This window comes from Grampus griseus, assembly GCF_964374135.1.
Source record: "Grampus griseus genome assembly, chromosome: 9".
In the NCBI taxonomy this organism is placed as follows: domain Eukaryota; kingdom Metazoa; phylum Chordata; class Mammalia; order Artiodactyla; family Delphinidae; genus Grampus; species Grampus griseus.
In genome coordinates, this window is record NC_139003.1 from 50318245 (window position 1) to 50343625 (window position 25381).

Sequence of the window (25381 nt, forward strand, 5' to 3'; positions counted from 1 at the left end):
GAAAGAAATTCCAGGATGATATTTTTCTAAGAAATCTTGGCCCAATAAATAAATGGGGCAGAGGAACTAAGGAGAAAGGGGTGATTATCTCTTAGAGGGCTTAAACAAAAGGGGATGGGTTTAGTAACAGAAATCTGTTGAGATTTATGTGAGATCCCCACTATTTGAACCATTTTAGTATTCCAAGGTAGGGGCTGTTTAATAACAGTGGGGTTGAGCATCAGGGGTGTAGCTCCAGTTCAATAAGGACAGAAAGAGATTCATTCCTCATCTGGAAAGTAGTTTCTCCAAGTCAATTAAGGGGGAAAATTGAGAGGAAAAACCTGTAATTCCTCGCAGTCCCCTCACTGGGAGTTAAGAGAGCACGGGAAAGGCTGGTTAGAGGGTTGAAGGTACCTGGAGTGCTTAAGCTTCTAAGTCTTTCTTCCAATGTCCTGGCTTTTTGCAATAATAGCAAAGGCTGGGAAGGTTTTGTTTCTCTTTACAAGCTTCCATTTGCTGGAGTTGAAAATTGCGGATTTTAGTGGTCTTCCTTTTAGCTGAATCATCTAGGGTGTGGGCAAGCTGGTTCGCTAAATTAACTAAATCTGGAATGGACATAGTTTCTCATTCCATCCTGGTCCTTTCAACTAGAAGAGAAAGATCCTGGTTCAGCCCGTTACTGAACACAGAGTTAAAGGCTACCCAAGTGGGTTCAACATTCAAAGGAAGACCAGAATTTTCTTTAAAGACAATTTAGAGCCAGGTATGATAGTCATACACAGGCTCACTGGGCTTCTGGGTACAAGCCTGAACTTTATTCAATCGACTGGATTTGGGAAAGCCCTAGGAATTGCCAAATGGAGTCACCTGGTGATTCCCTGAGCCTCATCGTATGATAAAACAGCAACAGCAAGGGTTTGTCTCCAGGCCTTGGGACCATCCCAATTAGTAGTTTCATCCAGTGTTGGGCCTGGCCTTCACCAACAAGCGAACTAGTTGATATAAGTCAGAGAAACCAGAAACCAAAAGTAAGTTTGAATGACTATATTACATTCCTCTGCAATCCTGTGGGGATCCTCACTTCCTCTGAGAAAAAATTTTGACTATGGCACATAGTTCAGCTTTAGTCCAGGGAACATAAGAAATGAAGGGGTTTAGCATTTGGATCCTCAGAGGGTCTGATTTTAAAGGGGCAGCTTTTAATAGGTTCAGGAGAGGGGGAGAGAGGGAGAGTTTCAGAGAAAAAGGGAAGTTCAGTGAGAGAATTAGAATGAGGAAACAAAGGTATAGAGGAGGGGGATGGTGCAGAAGGAAAAGAAGAATATGGTGCTGAAGACAAAGAGGAGGAGGTAAAGAGGTCTCAGAAGACTTTTTCATTTTTTTGCAATTGTTTGTTTGCCTTAATTTAGAAATGATAGTTTGTAAAGAGGCAATTTTAGAGTATTGAATGCATTTGGAAGACTCCAGGTACCAATTAAAATACACATCTTATTCAGTTTGTTTAATTTTAGAGCCATGGTCTTCTATTTAGTTCTGAGAAAAACAAGTTTGAAGAGGTCGAAAGTTTCCAAAAGTGACCCCTGGAGTTATAAACTATTTTTGGTTTAGTTGGTCCACTTAGTTAAAAATATGCAAAAGAAAGGACCATAGTTTTTTGTTTTTTTGTGTGTGGTACGCGGGCCTCTCACTGTTGTGGCCTCCCCCATTGCGGAGCACAGGCTCCGGACGCACAGGCCCAGTGGCCATGGCTCACAGGCCCAGCCGCTCCGCAGCATGTGGGATCTTCCCAGACCGGGGCACGAACCCGCGTCCCCTGCATCGGCAGGCGGACTCTCAACCACTGCAGCACCAGGGAAGCCCGCTTTCACTGTCTTGATCAGACTTCCATGGATCTATTCCAATTTGTAAACATACTCTTTATATGAAAAAATAAAAAGATAGCTTTTCCCCCTAGTCAAAAACTAACACATTTCCATATAAATAATATAGAAATCATGGAAATCCACAAAGAAAACATTTTTCCAACCAAAGGAAAAATTATGAAATTAAAGCACAAGGAGGAAAACCTCTGTACTTCCTTTATCCAGAAACAAAAACCGTTGTTAATATCTCAATATGTGTCCTCTCCAGTTTTTAAATTTAAAGATCATATTCAACATATTTTTTGTAAACTGCTATTTTCACTTAATGAAAAGAAATATTTTCATATTTGTGGGAAAGAGGGCTCAGCTCACTTCTACTGACTCAGTCCTTGCTGCACCTGCTGTTACCTGCTTCCCAAAAGTGGCTGTGAGCCCTAAATTCCTACTCAGTTCCGAGGACCATCAGATTAGACAGGGCTTCCCTGGAGTCAGAGGAAACCCTTAGCAGATCGTGTGTGATCTGGGGATGGACAGTTGTCCCAGGATCAAAAGCAGCAATGTGAGGTTTTATATTTGGCCAAAAGGGATCTGAGTAGGAATTTAGCGCTGCCATGTCTGACTGAACTCACTATGCCCTCTCAAGCACTTGTATAGGCGTTTCACTGAAATTTTGATCCCCTCTACCTAAGTGGCCCTACGGTTGGTTAGTAATTGGCTCCAAAACCCTTTAACTGGCATGAAATCTAAGAGAAACATCTTTGAGAAAATATTGCTTTTCATTAACTGACTACAAAATTAAACACAGCATATATTCAATTACCTATAAACTATAATAAGGTATTATTCGAAGCAATATCTAGGTACAACCATGTTCCTAGCTCCTAATAAATAAAATTTGCTTTCCATTTTATTCCATGTGAACTTTTTCCTTTCATAGTCCCCAAATGAGAAAGCCAGGATGATCATGTGTTCTCAGACCCCCTCCATTTAACTTCCTTTTAAAAAGCAGCTGGGCAGCTTACAGAAATAGAAGTTCTCTTTTCTCTCAGTGGTATTCCTCTGAACTGCTCTGGAAAGTGTCATCAGGGTAATATTGGTCCCTCTGCCCTATCAATGCTGAGGCTTACTTCTTACAGACCAGGTTCAGGGTCTATAGCTCCCAGCTCAAACCTCAAGGTATCTCAAAAACAAAACAAAACAGTGAAAAACAAAATCTCCTGGCTTTTAGGGATTACCTTCATAATGGTAAGGATGAACATAAGTCCTAGCATGTGTTAGCTCTCAGCAGCTTAATTTTCTAAACATGGATGTACTTAAAAGGATGATTTTTTTAAATATTATAATGTATTTTAAACTAACTTGGCAATTTTACAGAGATGTAAAATGATTTCTTCACATCCACCTATTTTTTTTTTCTTTCCAGAAAAGACAACACAGTCTAACTCCATTGTTACCCAGCATTGGTTTGACAACTGGGCACATCAAAATCACATGAGGAGTGTTCTGAAAATACAGATTCCCAAGCTCTATCTGTAAATATTCTGACTCACTGGGTCTGAGTTGGGTCTAGGGAATCTGCATTTTTAGAAGTTTTTCAGCTTAGTTTGAGAACCACTGGGCTAGCAGAAAGCACTGTAAACAAAAAGAAAACCAGGATTGCAGTTCTGGCTTAACCAGTGACCAAGGGCAAATTAATCTTTGTACTTCAGTTACTTTCTTCACTGGTATATTTTGGAACAATTATGTTAGTCACTATTATGTATAATTACTTGCTCTCCTTTAAAAATATTAATAAGCAGGTGGTATTCTTTTGTATTTCTTCCATTGAAAATTTAAGAGTGGCAGGTACAGATACTCAAAATCACAGACGCCTACCTCCTTTTTCCATTCAGTTGACATCTCCTTACCTCTAGCAAGTTCCCTAGTCCATTAGGAAAATAAACATCAATTAAGGAAGTGTCTTGAGAATTGCTTAAGATTTAAATATAAGTTCCCATTTTTGTTTCTGGCTTCATCCCATTGCTTTCTGACTCCTGAATTTTTTTTTTTGACTGTTAGCTTCCTGTCTAAAAATGTTTGTTCTAGGCTTTCCTTTAATCATGCCTTCCAATAATTACTGGCCAAATTCAGCCCCCCCGAGTCAAAATTCTGTACAGTGACTCCAAAGCAAGATATTGGTTCATCCATAGGGAATGTATCTTTCTCAAAAACAAGTAAACATTCATTTTATGTGGCTAAAGATCGCAGCACTAATAATTTATTTTTATTTGCTTTGGAGACATGTATTATTTAAGCTATGAAGTTATTTAGTCCTAAAACTTCAATATTTAATTTAATTAGTTCCTTCTATAAATTCTGTTAATATTAAAGCTAGGGCATGGCAGGGAATGTAAGACGCTAAAATGAAAGAGAAATATGACTTATTTTTGCTTTGCCTTTTATTTTAAATGGTCTCCTGCAACTTACTGGCTTTAGATGAATGCCAACCCAAATGACTGATTAACATATGCTACTGGCTCATCTTCCTAGGCTAGTGTAATATATGAGGGTCAGATGCTGAGAAATTAACTCATCTAATTTAAATGTAACTTTTAAAAACTTAGATATTAAAGCTTAGGTTGTCATTAATCAAACGTGTTTAAATATTTTTCACTTGTCATGCCCCCCAAACTGTGGCTGTTGATCACAGTCATAGATCATACCTCAGAGGTCTGAGAACTGAATACCTGCATCCCTTCTACAGCACCCCATATCAGTGGTCACCAGATTCTCCTTCACTAGCTAATGCAGCGGTTGACAGACTTCTGTAAAGGACCAGATAGTAAATATTTCAGGTGCTATAGTCTCGGTCAGACTACTCAACTCTGCTGTTGTAGGGTGAAAACAGCCATAGACAATAGCCAGTATATAAATGAATGGTCATGGCTGCATTCCAATAAAATTTTACTTACAAAAATGGCAGTAGGTTGGATTTGGCCTGTGGGCCATAATTTGCCAATGCCTATCTAGTGCAACCCCTGTCTAGTGACTTTATGAGCTAATGCATTCCACGTATAAGACAGTCCCGAGTGTTACTCCTTCATTTCATTCAGCAAATATGTACAGGGGGATTACATTAAGCCAAACGCTATCCTGGTACAAAGAAGAAAGCAGCTCTACAGTCCACACCTCTCTCTCTGAGCTCCCTTCCCATGTTTCTAACTGGCTCCCCATTGCTCAGACGGTATAGTCCAAAGGGCCCATAAGGCTGTGCAGGATATTGTCCTTGTCTTCCTCTCTTGCTTCCCCTCTCACACAGCTCTACCAACATAACCCAAAATTCAACTCTGTCTTCTCAGCCCTTAAGATCCAGATAAGTTCCACTCAAATCTTTATTCCGTGCCTTCTGGAAATCCAAAGCCTTCCTCAAAATTTATCCAAATTCCCAGGATGGGGGTGGGGGGTTGGTCATTACTGACTTTGGGTTCCTGGTTCCACCTATACTGATTCTGTTCAACAACGTTTTGACCCAGGTGTGAAACTCAGTCATTTTTTTAGGTTCCTCCAAAGACCCCATCCACACAGAGCACTTGTGAGCCTGGTGAATTTCACTAATCAGTTAGGGGTCAAAAGGAAGAATCCTATCACACCATACAATACATAACTAAAAGCCCCTTATTAGCCATAGCTTCTGTGTATTTTTTAAATTTCTTTAGCCCAGCTGTCACCAGAGTTCTCTCACTGGCTTTTCACCCAATGCAATCCCTTACCATCCTGCTGGCCTTTTTTCTTCCTCTCCCTTTCCTTCCCTTTCCTCTCATCTTCCTCTCTCGAGAGCAAAAAACCAAATCCCTTCCACTGCAGAGCAGCTTAACAAATCTTGGGTTGCTTGAGTCCTTAGCAACACCTGTACTTGCAGAGTCTCTGTCTCTTTACCAAGCGACCTAACAAAATATTTTATAAAACAAGCAAGTCCTCCCCCAAGAAGGATTCTGGAGCCAGCACTGTCAGGAATTTTCAATCCCATAACCTTTCTAACCTCTAGGCCTTTTTACATGTTATTCCCCCGTGCCTAGGGTATTCCCTCTCTTGCACCTAGATAAGTCCTACTCATCCTTTAGAACTCATCCTAGACAATGATTCCCACAAGAATCCTCCCTCCAGAAGGGAATCCTGTTGGTCTTGCATATATATGTACAGGAGGTATCCCAGACCACTTAAATCTAAGTTCAAGTCATGGACAGGTGCAAACTTGGGCAGAAGATGAGAGAGCTGGTTTATTCCTGACTCACTTTTAACATGAGTGGGAAGCCTTTTAAGGTCCCAGCTTATTGCGGAGATGGTGTCCTTTCAGTTCCTCACCTGGCTGATTTCTGTGCTCCTCACCCTGCAAAACCCTTAAAACAAAAATTCGCCAGAATCAGCACTGCCCTAAGGGCAAAAGTGGCTTCTGTGCTTGTTTACCTCTCTGGATTCCTGTCTTTCCTCTTATGGAGCCCTGGTATCCCTTTCTGTCTTATTAACAATGAGCTGTTTTTAAGAAGAAGCTTTTCTTATTTTTTCTTTTCAGCATTTTGTTTCATTTTGTCTTCTCCCAGCAAATCAAAACAGTCAAATAAAAAGAGAATTCAACTTCTCCAAGAAAATTTAACCCAAAGTACAATTGGTTCCCTTTCTAAGATTATCATGTCATTGTCTGCTCTCAAGGAAAACCACCTAGTCAATGAATATTTGTTGAGCGCCATATATTTGCAAGGAACTATACTATATCCTGGGAATTCCATGGTGAGTGTGCCAGAGTCCTTGTCTACAATGACCTGTCCTCTTTTTTCCACAGCTGTGCTGTGGAAACTGTGATGAATCAATGTTCTTTATTCTCTAGAACCCTGTACTGTTCATCTTTTGGTGATAGATTACAGGTTTATTATAAAAAGATATAACTTAAGAACAGCCAGATGGAAGAGATGCATAGGGCAAGGTATGTGGGAAGGGGTGCAGAACTTACATGAGGTCTGAGGGTGCCACTGACCCCCCATCTCCACATGTTCACCAACCCCAAAGCTGCTTTTTCAGCATTTTTAGTTATTTTCAGTGGGAAGGTTAGTCCAAATATTTCAGACTGCCATTAGTGGAAACTGGAAGACATTAAATCCTTCCTAATTAGGATGTAGATCTTTAGCCAGATATTCTTAAGAGTTTTGTGAGGCCTTCTCCCTAGCCTGAAGCTTTCATTCTGTGTCATAAGTTGCAGTCCAGGAAACAAATTAGTCTCTTAGGCCTTGCTCATTCACTCAGGCATGCATTCATTTAACAGACATCCACTGAGTACTTCCTGTAAAACATGGTTACAGCAGTGAGTAAGCATCCTTGCCCTTTATTCCCTTGTTAAGAAAGAACAGAGAAGGTCATCTGAACTACCAGTTTTCAACATCACACTAGTCCTACCGGCCAAATTTAGGAAACTTCCATGTCTCCAACCTACTGAACGGTACAGCTGTAAAGGGTGGGACTATTGGAGACCTGTTTCCTATGGAAGGTAACTGTTGAACAGAGCAGTGCATCTAACACTTAAGCATGCAAAAGAAGCATCTGGAGGGCTTGTTTAAAACAGATTACAGGGCTCTACCCGCCCCCAAATTCTGATTCCTTGGTCTGGGATGGAGCCTGAGAATATGTATTTCTGACCAGCTCCTTCTTGCTGTATCCTCACATGGTAGAAGGGCCTAGCAAGCCCTCGGGAGTCTCTCTTACAAGAGCGCTAGTCCCATTCATGAGGGCTCCTCATGACCTAGGCACTTTCTGAAGGTCCCACCTTCTTATACCATCACACTGGGCATTAGGATTTAAACATATAAATTTGGGGGGACACAAACAGAGCATAGCATTCCATGCTGAAGCTATTTCAAAAGTCTCTCTTTTTTCCCAGTATCAGGAATTAAGGGAGTCACTCCAACGATGTAGGCTTCCGTGGGGCGCTGAAAGGGAATATGGTGGCATAATACCCATTTCACTCCCTGAGGAACACAGGCCAAAATGTGAACCTCCTCGTGTCATGGGCAAAGGACACCAGCATTATGGATTTGGTGGAGAAACCTGGCCAAGGTAAATAAACTTCCAGTCCCTCACACAGAGGTCATTATTATTCGATTATCTATATTTCTATTGTGAGTCCTTTGTTAACTTAAATCTACTTCCAAACTTTTACTATTTATGAAAAGACACAGATGGGACACTAATTATAAAATTAGTAAAAAATTTTATAATTAAAATTATAAATAAAATTAAAATTAAAAAAGACACTAATTATAAAATTTCTAATTTCAGTAAAAAATATGTTATAAATGACTTTGCTTTCCTTAGAGATGTTTAAGTATGTGATCAGAAATTTTGATGAATTTAATTCCCTTGCTAATCACATTTTATCTAAAACTAAATAGGAAGGCTCCTGAGAAAGATTAAATTATTATTTTTTTTGACTTGAGCAAATAGCTGGCCTAATTTTACAGATGTTCTTGACTTTTTTTTAATATTTTTTATTAATTAATTTATGTATTTGGCTGCATTGGGTCTTAGTTGTGGTTCGCGGGCTCAGTAGTTGCCCCGCAGCATGTAGGATCTTAGTTCCCTGACCAGGGATGGAACCCACGTTCCCTGCATTGGAAGGCAGATTCTTAACCACTGGACCACCAGGGAAGTCACCCAGATGTTCTTAACTTTTGATTTCTAATTTGTTTATCAATTAGAATCTACTGGGCATTGTTTTCAAGTATTAAAATATTTCAGTCATCATTTATAAATCTTAAAGTTACCCTTTCAGCAACTTTATTCAAAGTACAGGTTAAAACTGAAGGGAAAGCACAAAAAAAATCTGAGCAGTAAATTAGATGTCACATTAAGAAGTATGAAATTTACTCAAAGCAAAATCCATCACACCTTCTCCACACACAGCCTGGTTATTCCTGCTTTATCCAATCCTGGTTACCCAGTGTACTAACAATCTAGCTAACTAGGTTAAAAGAAATAAATCAGGAAAGACAAGCCACAGCCAGAGAGAAAAACAGTAACAATAGGGACATGTGGCAGCCTTATGGAAAGCCTCAATAAAGCAATAAAAAGCAGACAAATGAAAAGTCCAATTGGAAAGATGCAAATATTGACACATTATAGATAGGACTTCAAGTTCATTAACTCATCCAACAGATTTGTTTAAGCCCCCACTCTCATGGAACTTACTTTCTAATATAATATAGATTTATGGTATCTTTGTAAAGTAGATATTGTTATCCTGGTTTTACAATAAATAGAGACCCAAGAGATTCATTACCTCTCCTTGGGTCAGACAACTATGAAGTTTCAGAACAGGGATTTGAGTCCAGTTTTATTTAACTCCAAATCCCACATTCTTTTCACCTATTCATTCATTCGCTTATTCCAGCTATTCATTTATTCAGTAATTTGAGTATAGCAAGCATTGGTCTAGAGATTAGGGGTATAGCTCCTTAGGGAGTTTACAGCCCTGGTCCCCAAAATCTGTATATTAAAAAAATGCACAATATTCTAAAAGAATTACAAGTATACTCACAGAATTCCAGTGTGTAAAAAGAAAGCAAAAGACTAGCTTCTTAAGGGAAACCCAGCTTGAAATGAGAGGTTTGTGTTTAGTATCTTATTGAATGCAGCCCTAGGACACTGGGAAAGAAAATATTTGTTCCAATTAAAATGTCAGCCATCCCTGATTCAGAAATGCAGGCTAATGTATTCAGATTCTCTTCACACCCTTTTATGTTAAATGTTATCAGTTTGGCATATTTATCTCTTAAAAATATATTTAAGACAAAGTATAAATATCTTCTGATACAATGTAAATCACTTGGCAAACAACTACAGAATAGGTTTTATCTTATTTCCTAACAGGGAATAACTTCTATCACAATATTTTTCTTTTTCCCCAAGAAGAGCCTTTTAAACAAACTAACAGAGTATTTTTCAGTTCTCTGACGGGTCAAGCCTCCTCTGGCCCATGTAAAAGCTTGTTCTCATAACCACACCCTGTCACCTTCCCCGGGGGAGATTTTTGGTGGGTGTTGTGGTACAACTCACCCCACTCCCTGTGGGGAATAGGATCACAGAATATCCCACTCCTATCGCCTAAAAAATGAAACAAATACAAAATCTACCAGCAGCCCCCAAACAATAAAAGGATGCCATAAAATTATGCCATTAATTTTAATGTGCCAAGGAAAGATAATTCTGTGTAGTTTATTCCAGTTCCTAAGTGTTTCTCAAGACAGCATTTTGGACAGGGCAGTTCTTTGTCACACACATTGCAAGATATTTAGCATCTTTGGCCCTTTACCTATAAATACCGGTAGCATCTTGCATTCATTGTGACAACCAAAATGAAACCACCCACACATGTTTTCAAACTCTCCCTGTAAGTGTTGGGAGTACAGGGGGAAGCCACACTATTGGTTGAGAGGCATTATACCTACCCTCACCCCTACATTCCAAATGCATGTCGAGGCAAGGTGAGTCTACAAAATCTGCTAATTCTCCAGTTTGAAGAGATTAACAGATTGAGTAGATAATCCTATCAGAAAAGACAAAAAGCCTCAAAAAGCCCCTATTTAAAAACAGCAAGATCTCAAGAGATGAAGCTCTGCAGAACGTGTGCTCTTCCGGAATGCAATGATGACTTCAGGGAATGAGCAGAAGCCCCTGGGTATGGGCACTTCCCTGACTGGAAGGAGTGGGAATTTTCCCCTGTAGAGGGAAAATTATTATTGTAGAACCAGTGTTCTACAGTAATGTTATAAGCCCTGGCAAAGTACAGATTATATAAACAACCAAAATGGGGAGATCAGGGAAAGGAAACAGAAGTGAGTGAAACTGGGTTTATCATCTTACCTTTCATGCCTGAGAGTCAATATTATCTAAAAAATGATAATGATTCCAAAATCCTAAATGTTTCAAAAACTTTTTCCTTAATTTCTAAAATATCTGTATAAAATTATATCTATGTAATAAAGAGATATTTATCTATAGTTCAGGAATTCCTTCAGGTTTACCTTTTCATTTGTTAGATGCTAATAAAATTAAAAATATTTAGGGAATTCCCTGGTGGTCCAGTGGTTAGGACTCCATGCTGTCACTGCTGAGGGCCCAGGTTCAATCCCTGTTGTGGAACTAATATCTCGTAATCCACATGGCACGGCCAGAAAACAAACAAAAAAATTTAATTTTCTTTTAGAAATTTCATGAACTTTGATCCAATTCTTGAAACTTTAGTTCTGACTAGAGCTGTCCATCTCTCCGTTCCTTACTTCTTTACATCTATTTTTTAGAGAGATATCTAGAATCATGTTCTACATGAGGTTACTTGTGCTTTTTTTGTACTTACTGAAATGTTTATAATAAGGATGTGCCATTTCCATAAAAATAAGAAAATATCTTTTTTAAACAGCAGCATTAATCAAGAACTTTTATATACCACACATTGTGCTAAGTGTTTTACAGACATTATCTCATTTAGACCAAATTACATTTGCTTTTTTTAAAGTTCATGTTTCTAATAAAACTACTTTTGTTCTTTTTTTAAAATATTTTTTCTGCCCCTTTCTCTCACTCCTCTCTTTTTTTTTAATGAATTTTTAAAATCAATTTATTTATTTATTTATTTTTGGCTGCGTTGGGTGTTCGTTGCTGCTCGCGGGCTTTCTCTAGCGGCGAGCAGGGGCTACTCCTTGTTGCAGTGCGCAGGCTTCTCATTTTGGTGACTTCTCTTGTTGCAGAGCACGAGCTCTAGGTGTGCGGGCTTCAGTAGTTGTGGCACGCGGGCTCAGTAGTTGTGGCTCATGAGCTGTAGAGCACAGGCTCAGTAGTTGTGGCGCACAGGCTTAGTTGCTCGGCGGCATGTGGGATCTTCCCAGACCAGGGCTCGAACCCGTGTCCCCTGCATTGGCAGGCAGATTCTTAACCACTGCACCACCAGGGAAGTCCCTTTTTTTAATTAAATTTTAATTGTACAACTTATTCATTTGTATGCATTAGGATTTTTAGTTGCAAATAACAGAATCCATTCTGGCTCATTTAAGAAGAGGTTATTAGAGGATAATAGGTCAACTCACAGAACTGTAGGAGGGCTAGAGAAATAGGCTAATTGCTAAGCTTCCAGAAATAATAGCCAGACTCATTCCCAGGACTGGCCTCATCCAGGGAAGTGCCTCTGCTAAAAGTGGACACCTCTGATTCTACCTTATGAGCAATATGGATGCCCCACTTGAAGCCCGTGTTCTGAGGCTACTCACATTCAAACCAAAGTCTAGTGCAGATGCGGATGACAGCAGAACTTAGGGTACACATTTGCACCCTGGTTGCTAGGGAGGCTGGGAAGTGGATTTTCTGGATGCTACCTAGGGAAGTGGGGTGTTCAAAATGTGGAAAGCTAGCAAAATGTACAGAGGATATGGTAAAGATGTTAGATAGCCATCAGTGCCAGCTGACTGTCCCTTTAAACAATAGCAGCAACAACAGTAACGTGCTTTTCTATTGAACAAGCGGTCCATGGACCAGCAGCATGAGCATCACCTAGGAAATGGTGAATGCAAAATCTGGGACCCCACCCCAGATTTACTGAAACAGAATATGCATTTTAATAAAATCCCTCAGGTAATTCTAACGTGCAGCAAAGTTTGAGAATTGCTGCTCCAGTGTAAGAAAATGCAACATTTTTCACACAAATGAAAATGCACTCACCTCCCCAAAAGGGGAGATCCAAAGTCTCATCAGTTCCTGCATCCAGCTCCAAGTCCAGGATCACTTGGTGATGGTCACTCCTCTCTATTTCAGTCATAATATTGTCCTGATAGTCCACATTTAGGCATTAAATAAAGTAAACCATCGCCAACACACCCTATATGAAATAATAAGGAAAAGGGAGAGGAAATAAAGAAAAGTTATATATATATATGTATATACATATATGTATGTATGTATACAGGACATAGCAAGGAAGGAAATATGGAAAGTGACTGCAGTCTACAGCTGGTCCTGAGGCTATTATTGGTGTTATAATTTCCTTCCTCCACTACCCATTTCAAGTTCCCTTGCCCTTAGCTAGTAGGAATTCATAACCTTGTGGGGCAGCCCCAAATTTGTTCCTGAGAGATCTAAGCTCTTAGTGGTTCTGCCTGTGTGCAGTAATAGAATACTACAGTATTCTATTACTTTTATGCCACTGGAAGCTATGCTAGGAGGTGTCCAAAAGATGCTTTAGGTTCTAGAAATACTCCTTTCCCCCAGCATGGTATAGCAGCAATCCTCTTAGCCTTGATATTTAGGATCAATCATCCCAGCCTACTTGGAATAATTCTTTCTTGGCTGTTTTCTCCAGAATCATAAGGAGCCCCAGATTACGACCTCATCAGTTCAGCTTCCAGTTCAACGGGACCATTGTTGTGTCGTCTGATGGAAGCATTTCTCCCTTAACCTCTAAACCAGCAAAGCCCAAGGTGGCTGGGGAGGAAGTAAAGATTTCCTCGAGTGTAATAATAAGAGTGAAGGGCATCACTCCCACCTCCCCCCATTGCTTTTTAGACCATGCATTCTGGCTATGGGGGAAACTATTTATTAGTCACCGCTTCACAGCATGTGCCACACTTCAGGATAACATTCAGCCATAGTTGAATTGTCAGTAGGCTATGCTACCATTCTGTAAATGTGACAAGGCCAGTGAACCCTTAAATTCAACCACTGCCTTATTTTTTGTGTGATAAATTTGAGTTCCTTAGTCAAGAGTAATATTGTTTAAGATGGCATGCAGTGAATAAGGCACTCTGTTACATTCCACTGATGATGTAACTGGCAGCAGTGAAGTGAGGAGGAAAGGGAAATCCATAATTAGAAGTGTCCTGTGAGGATAAATCATCTTTCAAGATGGAAGGGGTTGAATGTAATCAGCCTCCCACCAGGTGGCTGACCAGTACACCCAGAGAGATTTTTCTCTATGAATTACTTAGGGTTGGTAACTTCTGCTGGTAAACTCATATGTGGCCAGGTCAGTTTTGATGAGGTCATGTTGCTGAGTCCATAAATAAGAACTTCTGCCCCTGCCCCCATGATAATTTAGTTTATGAAGCCACTGAGCAAGCACCAGGGTGACTGGAGAAAACCTGGCTGATGCCCACAGACTTGATCATATTATCTATCTAATTACAAACATCCTCAGTGTGGGGTTCTGTTGGTGAGCGTTCTTGTGGGGTATGAATAACTCTCATACTTTAGGGCCAATCTCAAAGGCTGAGAAAGCAAGTTTTTTGGAATCTACATTGGGTACATGAGATACAGTGTGGGTGTTCAAAAGATATTGAGCAGCGAGGAACAGTTCAGCACCACAATATATATTAAAACATTACGGGCTTCCCTGGTGGCGCAGTGGTTGAGAGTACACCTGCTGATGCAGGGGACATGGGTTCGTGCCCTGGTCCAGGAAGATTCCACATGCCGCGGAGCAGCTGGGCCTGTGAGCCATGGCCGCTGAGCCTGCGCGTCCATAGCCTGTGCTGCGCAACGGGAGAGGCCACAACAGTGAGAGGCCCACGTACCGCAAAAAACAACAACAACAACAAAACATCACAAGCTCCAAGAGTGAAGGCTAATGTAAACTATGGACTTCAGGTGATAATGATGTGTCAGTGGAGGTTCATCAGTCCTAGCAAAGGTACCACTCTGGTGGGAGGTGTTGATAATGGGGGAGGATAAGCATGTGCAGGGTAAAGGGTGTTTGGGAATCTCTCTACCTTCCTCAACTTTGTTGTGAACCTAAAACTGCAATCTAAAGATTGTAAATACAATCTATCTCATTCTTTTTAATTTCTCACAGTGTTCCACAATATGGATACATCAGATTATTTAGCCATTCTTGTATTTTTTTTCTTTTGTATTAATTGAATGTAATAAATATCTTTGTACAGGCCTCCTTGAGCTCAATACACAAATGAATGTTTCTCTAGGGAAAATCCTAAGTCGAAGTTATGGGTCACAATATATGAATATTTTTAATTTTAGTAGATATAGCCCAAATACTTTATATTCTCATGGTATTGTCTAAAAGTATCCATTTCACCATACTATTGGCCAATTGTATTATATTATCAAACTGTATAATTTTTGCCTATCTAATGAATAAAAATGTTATCATGGTTATCAGAATGTATTTCTCTGATTAGGTTAAGTACTTTTTTTCTTACGTTTATGTTTTCTTATGTATGACCGTTTATATTTCCTTTTCTGTTCTTATTCTTTGCCCATTTTTATTGCTTGTCTTTTAGTTATAGATTCTTATTGGTTCTTTATGTTCTGGATATTAATCCCTTATGTATCTTTATTGTAAACATTTCTTCCAATCTTTGTTTTATTTGAGCTTTTTTATGCTGTCTTGTCTTCAGAAGTTTTTCACTTGATGTTATCAAACTTCCTTTTGATTTTTGACTTTTTTAAAATCTTATTTAAAATGTTTTCCCTACCACTAAGAAAAAAACATATTCTTGTATATTTTCTTTTAATATTTGCATGCTTTTCCCTAATTCTTTAGATTTTTAATTCATCTGAAATTATCTCTGTAATATGAAATAAAAATCTTTTTTTCCAAACGGCTAGTGAATTTCTCCTGCATTGTTTATTGAAAAGTAAACTCTTTCCACTGATTTAAAATGCCATCTTTTCATATACTGAATTACCATATATACATCGTTGTATTAGTCTATTTTTATCTTTTACTATCTCACCATTACACTGTGTTATTAAAAAGATGTTCAATTTAATCTTTTCTTTCTTTTCAGAAAGCTTCCTCTTGAACAATTTTATTATTTGTCACAGAACAAAAAAAGTGACGTCTATGGAAATGATTCTTTGTAAGTTTGAGGTTTCTTTTCCTTATATGAGATCAAATAACATTTTCAAGTGGAAATGAGTTATATGCAAAATAAAAAAGCTCCAAAGTGGGAACTTATAGAAAAACAAGTGTTCCTTTTTTTTCAATAGAGATTATTGATTATAGAAACCAAGACCAAAACAACAAAAATAAAACAAATAAACTAAAATCCACTAACAGTTTGTTGCACTTAAACAAAGAAAAAAGTAGGAAATAGGGAATAGTAATGTTTGAAAAGATTCATACAGATCGTCTTGGCCCATTTCCCTGCCTTTGACCTAGTTATTCAATCTAATAAGAATCTGTTAATGTTTCTTAAAAGGTTCATAGAAAAAGCCCCAGTGCCCTCAACAAAATTTTTAATCAGAATTTTATGAGAGAGGTTTGTTATGACAATCTACAAATAACTCTTAATAAAATTACTCCCTAAGTCTCTTTTTTGGATAAGGAATACTTAATTTACCCTTTGCTTAGAGGAATTATTTTCTACTATATTGTTTTTTGCTCTTTGAAATAGTTTGTTGTATATATTACAAAGGCATGCTTTTAAATTTTCAGATAAAAATAAAACACCAACAGCACTGAAGTAAAAATGAAAACATTAGTTTTTACCTTTGTTAGAATTGTTAGGAATCTGTTTATAGGTAAGAAGTTAATATAGAGTTCAGCCACAAGAGGGAGCCAAAAAGACATGAAATTTGTGGTTGCTGGGCCTTGTATATCCCTTTGGGATTAGTAAACTGAAAAGTATTAGAGTGGCAGTAAAATCATGGATAGGTTCAAGGAATTGCTGTCTCTGAGCATTTTTAATTTTCATTTTATCCTTTCAAACTTTGAATTTTTAAGAAAGCTTTTCTTTTTAAATTTTTATTATTTTTCCATTTTTTTAAATTATAGCTCATTTACAATGTTGTATTAGTTTCAAGTGTACAGCAAAGTGATTCAGTTATACATATATATATGTGTATATATGTATAATTTTATCCATGTTGAATCAAATCAATTTTAGGCATGTACTTGTCAATATCAGCTAAATTTGTCACATGAGAAAAAATTTAGATGCTGATTTAATGTTTCATATATAATAGCCAATCTGGTAACTCTAGATCTCATAGATTCCTATAGTCATTGCTTCCCATTCCCCTACTCAACCAGAAATATAACTGGAAAACATGCTTTTTTTTTTTTTTTTTAGTTCCAACAAACTTAGAGTCCAAATAAAGAAAGATATAAACCTTTTAAGGTTCACATGAATTGTCTGTTTATAATACATTATGGACTAATAAAATTACATGGCTTATGTACCACTTGCTAAATAGAGGAACATATAAAAAAGCAAACAGTATATTCAATTTTACTGCCTTTACTACAACTGATAAGTCAGTTCATTTTTCATAACTGAAATATTTCAGAAAGATTTGCATAGGCTGAAACTAATTGCTGAAATGCAATGAAAGCAGATGACAATCCTTCTCTAGTGTGGAGTTTGTCCCTGGGCTGCATTGTTATTTCTTGGCATGTAGGGTTCAGAGTAATTAGTAAGTACCCAACCTTCAAATGAAGTGATTCAGAAAAGGCACGCCTCTGGGAACTTGTTCAGTTTTGTTCTAGCCTCTCTGCAACTGGGCAACATTTACTATCATGAGAGATGAGCAATCCTGGGCAAAGGGACAAAGCACACACCGTACTTATATATTTTCTCCAACCAGGCCACACTCTGATCACTTTAGGTCATGTAATTGTACCCCATGCATGGTGTCAGGCTACCTCAGAACACTTTGGTGCTCTGCCTATGAGAGTGAACATCAGTAAGAACCAGAGCTCTATTATCATTAGAAGAAGTTAGAAATGCAAAATCATTATCTTAAAGACACTGTAGTTCGCAAATGGGATACATCTTTATTCTTAAGCAAGTTTCTAACAGGAATGTAAGCTTTAAAAAGTCCTTAATATAAATTAGGGTTTGTTTCCTGTTTTTATTCTAGGATGCCCACACCATCTAATTCAACAGTAGGGTAAGTAGACAACTATATTTTCCTTCCCTGTTATAATCAAGAAAAAAATATTGGCCATCTGTATATCTCAGACAGTGTGAGGACAAGTGAGACTTTTCACAGAAGTTTTTTTTTGTTTTTTTTTTTTAAACAAGCAGGAGAAGAGGCTGGTACAAGTCCAAAGTAACAGTATTACTGATTTCCCCCAATTATATTCCCTGCTAATCTTTTTTTAATAAACTTTTAAATTTAGTACTATTTTCGATTTACAAAATTACTGGGAAAATAGTACAGAGTTCCTATTTACCTCATATCCAGTTTCACCTATTATTAACATCTTACATTAGTATGGTACCTCTGTCACATTAATGAGCCAATACTCATGCATTAGTATTATTCAGATTTCCTCAGGTTTTCCCTAATGTCCTTTTTCTGTTCTGGGATCCCATCCAGGACACCACATTACATTTAGTAGTCATGTGTCCTTAGGCTCCTTTTGGCTGTGACAGTTTATCAGACTTTCCTTTCCTTTTTTTATTTTTTTATTTTTTTAATGTCCTCTATAGTCTGAGGATTATCTGTCAGATATTTTGTAGAATGTCCCCCAATTAGGATTTGTCTGGTGTTTTTCTCATGATTAGACTGGAGTAGTGTGTTTTGGGGATGAAGACCACAGAGGTCAACTACCATTTTCATCACATCCTATCAAAAGTATACATGCGGGCTTCCCTGGTGGCACAGTGGCTGAGAGTCCGCCTGCCGATGCAGGAGACACGGGTTCGTGCCCCAGTCCGGGAAGATCCCACGTGCCGCGGAGCGGCTGGGCCCGTGAGCCATGGCCGCTGAGCCTGCGCGTCTGGAGCCTGTGCTCCGCAACGGGAGAGGCCACAACAGTGAGAGGCCCGCGTACCGCAAAATATATATATATATATATATATATACATGCTATCAACATAACATCACTGTTGACACTAACCTTGATTACCTAGCTGAGGTAGTGTTTACCAGTTTCCCCCAGTGTGCAGTTAACCTTTTTTTCTCCTTTTTCCATCCTGTACTCTTTAGAAGAAAGTCACTGTGTGCAGCCCACACTTAAAAGTTTGGAATTATACTCCACCTTCTTGAGGGCAGAGTACCAACATAAATTATTTGGTATTCTTTTGGAAGGGAAATGTGTGTGTTCTCCCTCATGTATTTATTTAATCACTTATTTATATCAGTATGGACTCATGGATTTTATTTCATACTTTGATACTTTAGTAGTAGTCCTGTACTACTTTGTTAATTTTGTCACTCAAATTGGCCATTGAGAGCTCTTTCAGTTGGCTCCTATATCCACACCGCTATCATTGTGGGGTTTTGTGTATAAGGGATTTTTTGGGGTTTTTTCTTTGTTTGTTTTTGAGTACTTCATCACTTGTCACTGTGGGGGGTTTTTTTTCTTTCTTTCTTTCGTTCTTTCTCTTCCTTTCCTTCCTTCCTTCCTTCCTTTCTTCCTTTCTTTCTTTCTTTCTTCCTTCCTTTTAGCACTTCCTTACTTTCTGGCACTACAAGATACTCCAGGCTCATCTTATTAATGTCCTGCCCCAGCCCTACAAGCAGCCATTTCTCCAAGGAGCGCAGCTCCTTCCACTGGAGAATGGTATGAGAATCCACGATCTGAGTACTAGGTGTGCCTGATACTACTCGAGTCCCTGTCAATCTTAACCAGAAATACTAAGCTGGCATTTAAAAACTGTGTTTCAGTTAAAGCAAAGATCTGCTCAAAAGGCTATTAAAATTACAGTCTAGGTTGTTTGGGGTTTTCTTTTTTAAAAAGCAACTATGTGAAGACCTTTGTTTTGGACTTTTCAAATTCTCTTTGTAGTGACATGAAAAGTAAAGCCCTTTTTGTTGTTGTTGTTTTTCTCGGATCACCTTTCTGCTTGTAGCCTGATAAGTTCCAAAGTCTCTTCCTTTGACCTCAACTCCTCAAACATCCCCTTGGAAGAGCTGTGTAAGATTTTGATAAAAATCTTGGTAGACCTGCTCAACAGGGAAGATTGAGTTCAGAGACAGCCCATGCCTCTAACTGAATGATTCAAAGAGAAACTGAATTCCTTTTAAATGTGTATGTAGTTAAGTGAGTGTTTGATATTCTGCCTTTTCCTTATTATTTCTTCTCTATTTAGGGACTCTAAATGAAAAGTAATATTTATAAATCATTTAATATAACAGGAATATACTATAATTATATTCTACACAGTCTTAATTTAAAGGAGTAAATATACATTCTGGTCATTGTACTCAAAACTTGAATGGGTTACAACTTGAAAATTTAGTTGAAGGTATAATTTGCAATTTTTTTAACAAACAAAAATAACCTTTGCAATATATACAGGACATTAAATTAAATTTCATAATGTAATAGACACAAGACACGCGGAGTCCATAGCTTTCAGGTCTCAAAAGTAAAAAACATTTTCCTAAATCATTACCAGCTATAACTTAATGCTATTTGCTAGGAAATATACATTTCTAGAATCTGAGGGGAAGAAAATTTTGGCCTCAATCCCAAGTGATAAGAATTAATTGGGGCCTCTCCCTACCTTCCTAACTCCCACCTTTACCCCTTCTACACAAAGCGAAAATCCAGGACACAGACAAAACCAGAAGATCCCAAGAACTACCAATATACATTTTGCAGATTTACTTCCTATCAAGGGGACCAATCCCCAGAAAGAAATAGCTTATGGAATCCTCATTGTTCTTTTTTTTGTGATTTAACATGCTTTTGGCCTTTAGAACTTATTTTCTAAATTAACAAGTTAATCTCTACTTTTTGGTGTCTCTGTAACAAAAACAAGATATAATGAAAACAAATGTAATGGCTTTTGTTCAGGAAGTTCTTACCAACATCAAATTAGTAAAACATGGGGTCACCTTGCCCTGGACTCTGGCCTGGGGCTAAATGCATATCAGCAGGTTATTCTCTGTGGATAAAGCAGTTAGCACAGGACCTGGCACATAAGTGCTTTATTAGCATCATAGTTACTGTTGTAGTTAACAACATTTAAAGGCAATGTCCTCTGAGTATAATACCTGCCCATGCAGCAGTTACAATGTCTGAGGACCTTCCCAGATTACCTACTGAGATATTTTCTAGGGACAGTGGGCAGACATGACCGTTTTGTGAAGTACTCATACCACATTTCCTTAAACCGCATCAAGTCCATGGGAAAAGGTATCAGAAGTTCAAAATTTAATCCCACTGATTCCACATAACTACTGATTCTTACACCTTAGCTCAACCTGGCACATACTGGGAAGAACCCAAGAGAATCAAAATGAATTTTCTGCCCAGAAGAAGTTAATTAGCACTAAGACAATCTTCGCATTCTGATTTACTCCATTAGCCATTCTTTCTAGTGTGTTTTATGACTCAGTGTCTCCTGGCTACTGGACAATATTGGAAGCCCAGCCTTTCTCATTCATTCCTCACTGTCCCTAGGGTTTCTTTCTTCCCTGCTTCCTGAGTGCTCTACCTGAAGGTGAATGAGGCAAGCCTCCAAGGCTTTGCATGTGCAAGACCTCCCTTAGAACATGGGTTTTACTACACCACAGGAAACTCCATCCTTTCCTGACTCAGGTAGACTGGACACTCTCCATGAGCACAAACATGTTCGTTCCTGCTTTATTCACACAAACAGTTTGCTCAAACTATAAAAATGCTCACTTATTTTCAAACAGATTGTTAAGAGGAAATAATTTCCTCTCAGTTCACCATAGAAGCCATTGAATTGGACACTGGAAATATTTATTTAGAACAAATGAAAATCATTGTGTAGCAAATAAAATGAAGTACAGCCAGTATTGCTTCAGTGAAAGAGCAGTCACTACACCAGTGTTTTCGTGACTCCCAGGGACATCAGTCAGTTGGAATTCAGGAATGCCCTGATTCTGTGTTCTCCTGTCATCACAGAGTTGACAACCTTATATTCAATACCTTGTACCAAGCTGTCTAGTAGTTAATGTGGCACTTTTTAAGCAAAGTAAATAAACTGGAAAAGTGTTTAGTGACTAGCGGTAAAATAATGCTATACCCAATTCAAAAATGTGTTCAAGTGACAAGAGCAAGAAAACCGAATCACTTTACACAAAAACAAAAAGAGCTGACTGGCCTCAGAAATGACTTTTGCCTAGAGTCCAGGCTTTTTCTCTTACAAATCAATCTTAACTTCTTGTGGCGTCTGTAAGAGACCAGGAACTTGCTAAGAATCGTGAACTGCGAGGTATTTCAGAGCCCACCAAGATGCCAAGGCTGCTAAATTCAGTACAGATTTGCATCAGCGTCATGAGAACACATGGCCAAACCAACCAAAATGACTGGGATTGAAAAATATCATATGATGGAAAAGCAATGAGACATTTAAAAATATGTTTCTTATAGAAATTATTCTCATTATTTCATAGTCACACCATCCATAGTGACTTGCAGAAGCTATTATATAAACTCTGCCAATACTTAGATGGGTAATAGTGAAAGAAAAATTTCTGTAACAAGACACTAACATGAACAGTTACGGCATAACCTGTACATTTATTTTGGCCTGGTAAATACAGACATTACACAGCTTTCCCATAGCTTCTGTGGGTTCTCACTATGAGCACTAGGAATGCAGTTCATCTTTGAAAGCCTTTCTCTAGCTCTTCTCCTTTAAGAGCCCAGAGCACCTGTACTCCTGGTGTGTGTTTCCTGTTCACTGCTTGCATGTGCTCTGTTGGAAGCCTGAATTCTATCTGGTTGTATTTGCTGGGGGAAAAAAAAAACAAAAAAAAACGGAAATTTACTGTCTTACAGTTCTGGAGACTAGAAATTCAAGATGAAGGTTTCAGCCAAGTTGGTTCGTTCTGAGAGCTGTGAGACACCCTGTTTCACGCCTCTCCCCTGACTTCTAGCAGGTTGCTGGTAATCATGGGTGTTCCTTGGCTCACAGATGCATCACCCTGATCTACCTTCATCTTCACATGGCATCCTCCCTGTGCGCATGTCTGTGTCCAAATTTCTCTTTCTTATAAGGATACCAGTCATATTGGATTAGGGGTTCACCTTATTCCAGTATGACCTCATCCTAACTAATTACGTCTGCAATCACCCTCTTTCCACATAAGGTCACATTTTGAGGTACTGTATGTTACAACTTCAACATACACATTTTTTTGGTGGAGGGACATAATTCACCCACTAACACTGGTCTTGGATTTTTTACTTTATTTTCTAATTATATGTAACATTTCTCTATTCCATGGACTTCCTAATCTTGATTCTCTTCTAATTTAGACAGCTCTCACACAGTTTTTTTTTTTAAACCTCTCCTAGTTCTTTTTAAGAACTCTGCTAGTTCTTCAAATGATAGGAAAATTGTATCCCCACGGCCTTTTTAAATTGTTGGGGATTTTTTCCTTTCAGTATATGAGCTATTTTTGGCTTTTTGATTTCTAAACAGTACTTACTGTGTACACTGTGTATATAAACAGGTGGCATATTTTGTTGATTGAGTGCTTAAAGAAACAGATGACCTGGTTGAAAGGTCAGTCCAAGATGGTAAAGGATCATTTTGCACATTGAAACTGAATGCCTAAAAGGATTCTATAAAATAAAGTACTGGGATCCTCTAAAAACAAGGGGCAGGAATGGAAAGCAAAGAGAAATTCTTCCTGTAATGTTCCAAAAACTACAAAATTCATATATCTTCCACTTCATATTTTTATATCAGTTGCAAAAGTTATGCACTGATAAAGAATTCAGTATGATTTATTTTAAAAACAAAACTTATTTTTTATTTATCTAGAAAAATTAAGAAAATTTCGTATGTTTTATGGTATATATTCCACCAGAATGCTAATTCCATGAGTATAGGCACTTTGACTCACTGTCATATCCCAGGGATTAGAACAGTACCTGCCACAAAGAAAGGGTCCCAATAAATATTTGATGATTAAGTTGTTTCAATTGTACTTCTTTGTATTCTGTTTTGTTTTGTTGGCTCAACTAAATCTCAGAGAAATCTGCTGCCCGTACCTGCCTGAACACCTCTACCACACACACCGCTCTAGCAGAGCCACGTTCCTGATGTCTCCATCACCTGAGGGTCTCTACACTGGCGTTAAAGCCCAAAGCCAATAGCCACTTCCTTCTACTGTGCCAGCAAGGCCTTACGATGCAGCAGTTTTGAAGACAAGAGGTAAAATGTGATTTGAAATCAGAACAGCATTAATTCTTTTTATATTTGGAGTTTATTCAGTAATAAAATTAAAGAAAGGACCCCATCACAGACCAATGAAATCAGATTCTCTGAAGATGCCCTTTTCTTCTTTAGACAGAGCTTCCCATGATAGAACCAGAAACTAAACGTTGTAGAATTAGTTGTTTTTATTCTACTTGTATTTTCAATTTTTATTTCCTTACCATTCTCTCTATGGTTTAACTTTTAAAAATTCCATCCTAGCTCAAGTGATCAGCACAAAGGTCAATGTTTGGTTCAGAGCATCAGAGTCTAGACATGGGTGTAGCTGTTGCGATAAAACTGAAAAGATCATCATTGAAATAAGACTCAGGAAGTAATGAGAACAATTTGATCAATTCCTCTTAACACCTTGGAGTGTCTTTTCGTGGATGCAAACCTTGGGGTCTTCCCAGATATGTTTCATTAGAGAGGATGGTAAGCTCATACACTAGCCATCAATTCCATCCCACACTAGACACCTCAAAACAGAGAAGAAGCCTATGGAGAAAGACAAGATACTAGAGGGAAGATAACTGAAGGTGACAGAAGAGGTACATGGTAGACAGAGATAAATATTTGTTGAATGAATTTAGGCTGTGAGGTAGGTAAGACACAAGAACTGTGCTATATAATGCAGCTCCTCTGTACATGAATATTTGGACCCAAATATAGGAACACAATACTGCCATCATCAATATCAACATCAGCATCCTATTAGGAGGCAATAACTTTTGAGAGATATTATGGTGGAGTGTTTAAGAGCATGGACTAGAGAGTCCAACTGCATGGGTAGCATTCTGGCTCTGCCACTTACTCACCATGGACCATCGGAAAGTTCCTGAACTTCTCTGCCTCTACTTCCCAATCTGTAAAATGGGAATATTTGTACCTACTTCACAGATAACAGAGATTAAGTGTTAGCAGCTACTATTTTTATTATATACTCTGCTACCATATAATGATTCTGTATGTGTACAGCATGCTGAACCTTTCCATTGATAAAAGGTACTGAAAGCTGTATCAAATATATGTATATATAGATACATACATATATAGGTATGACACTAAATGATACATACATATATATACATGTATGTATGTATGTATAGGATGTATACAAGATAGGATATCTAAGCAGTTGAAATTTTTGTGATCTTATTAGGTAAATCATCAAAGTAAACTAATATTTTTCAATCCCTAAATTAGATAATTTCTGAAATTACATGAAATGCATACAGTTAGGAAGAAATCACAGAAAATGTGTGTTGAGTTTATAAAAACACTTTTCAGTGCAGTTGTAGACCAGGGACTGAAGAAGTGGCCAAATCCAACCAGAAGTCAGAGAGCCAGGGGACCCAGGTGATGCAG

At 38.2% G+C, this 25381-nt stretch overlaps 1 long non-coding RNA gene across 1 annotated transcript in view; it reads right to left on the reverse strand.

Annotated features, from left to right (window-relative positions):
* The window catches only part of LOC309827289, a 71975-nt gene that overhangs the window by 36706 nt on the left and 9888 nt on the right, over positions 1-25381 (reverse strand). The window contains exon 4 of the long non-coding RNA XR_014297207.1: positions 12579-12735. This is a non-coding gene — a long non-coding RNA (uncharacterized lncRNA). The remainder of the gene's footprint in view (positions 1-12578; positions 12736-25381) is intronic.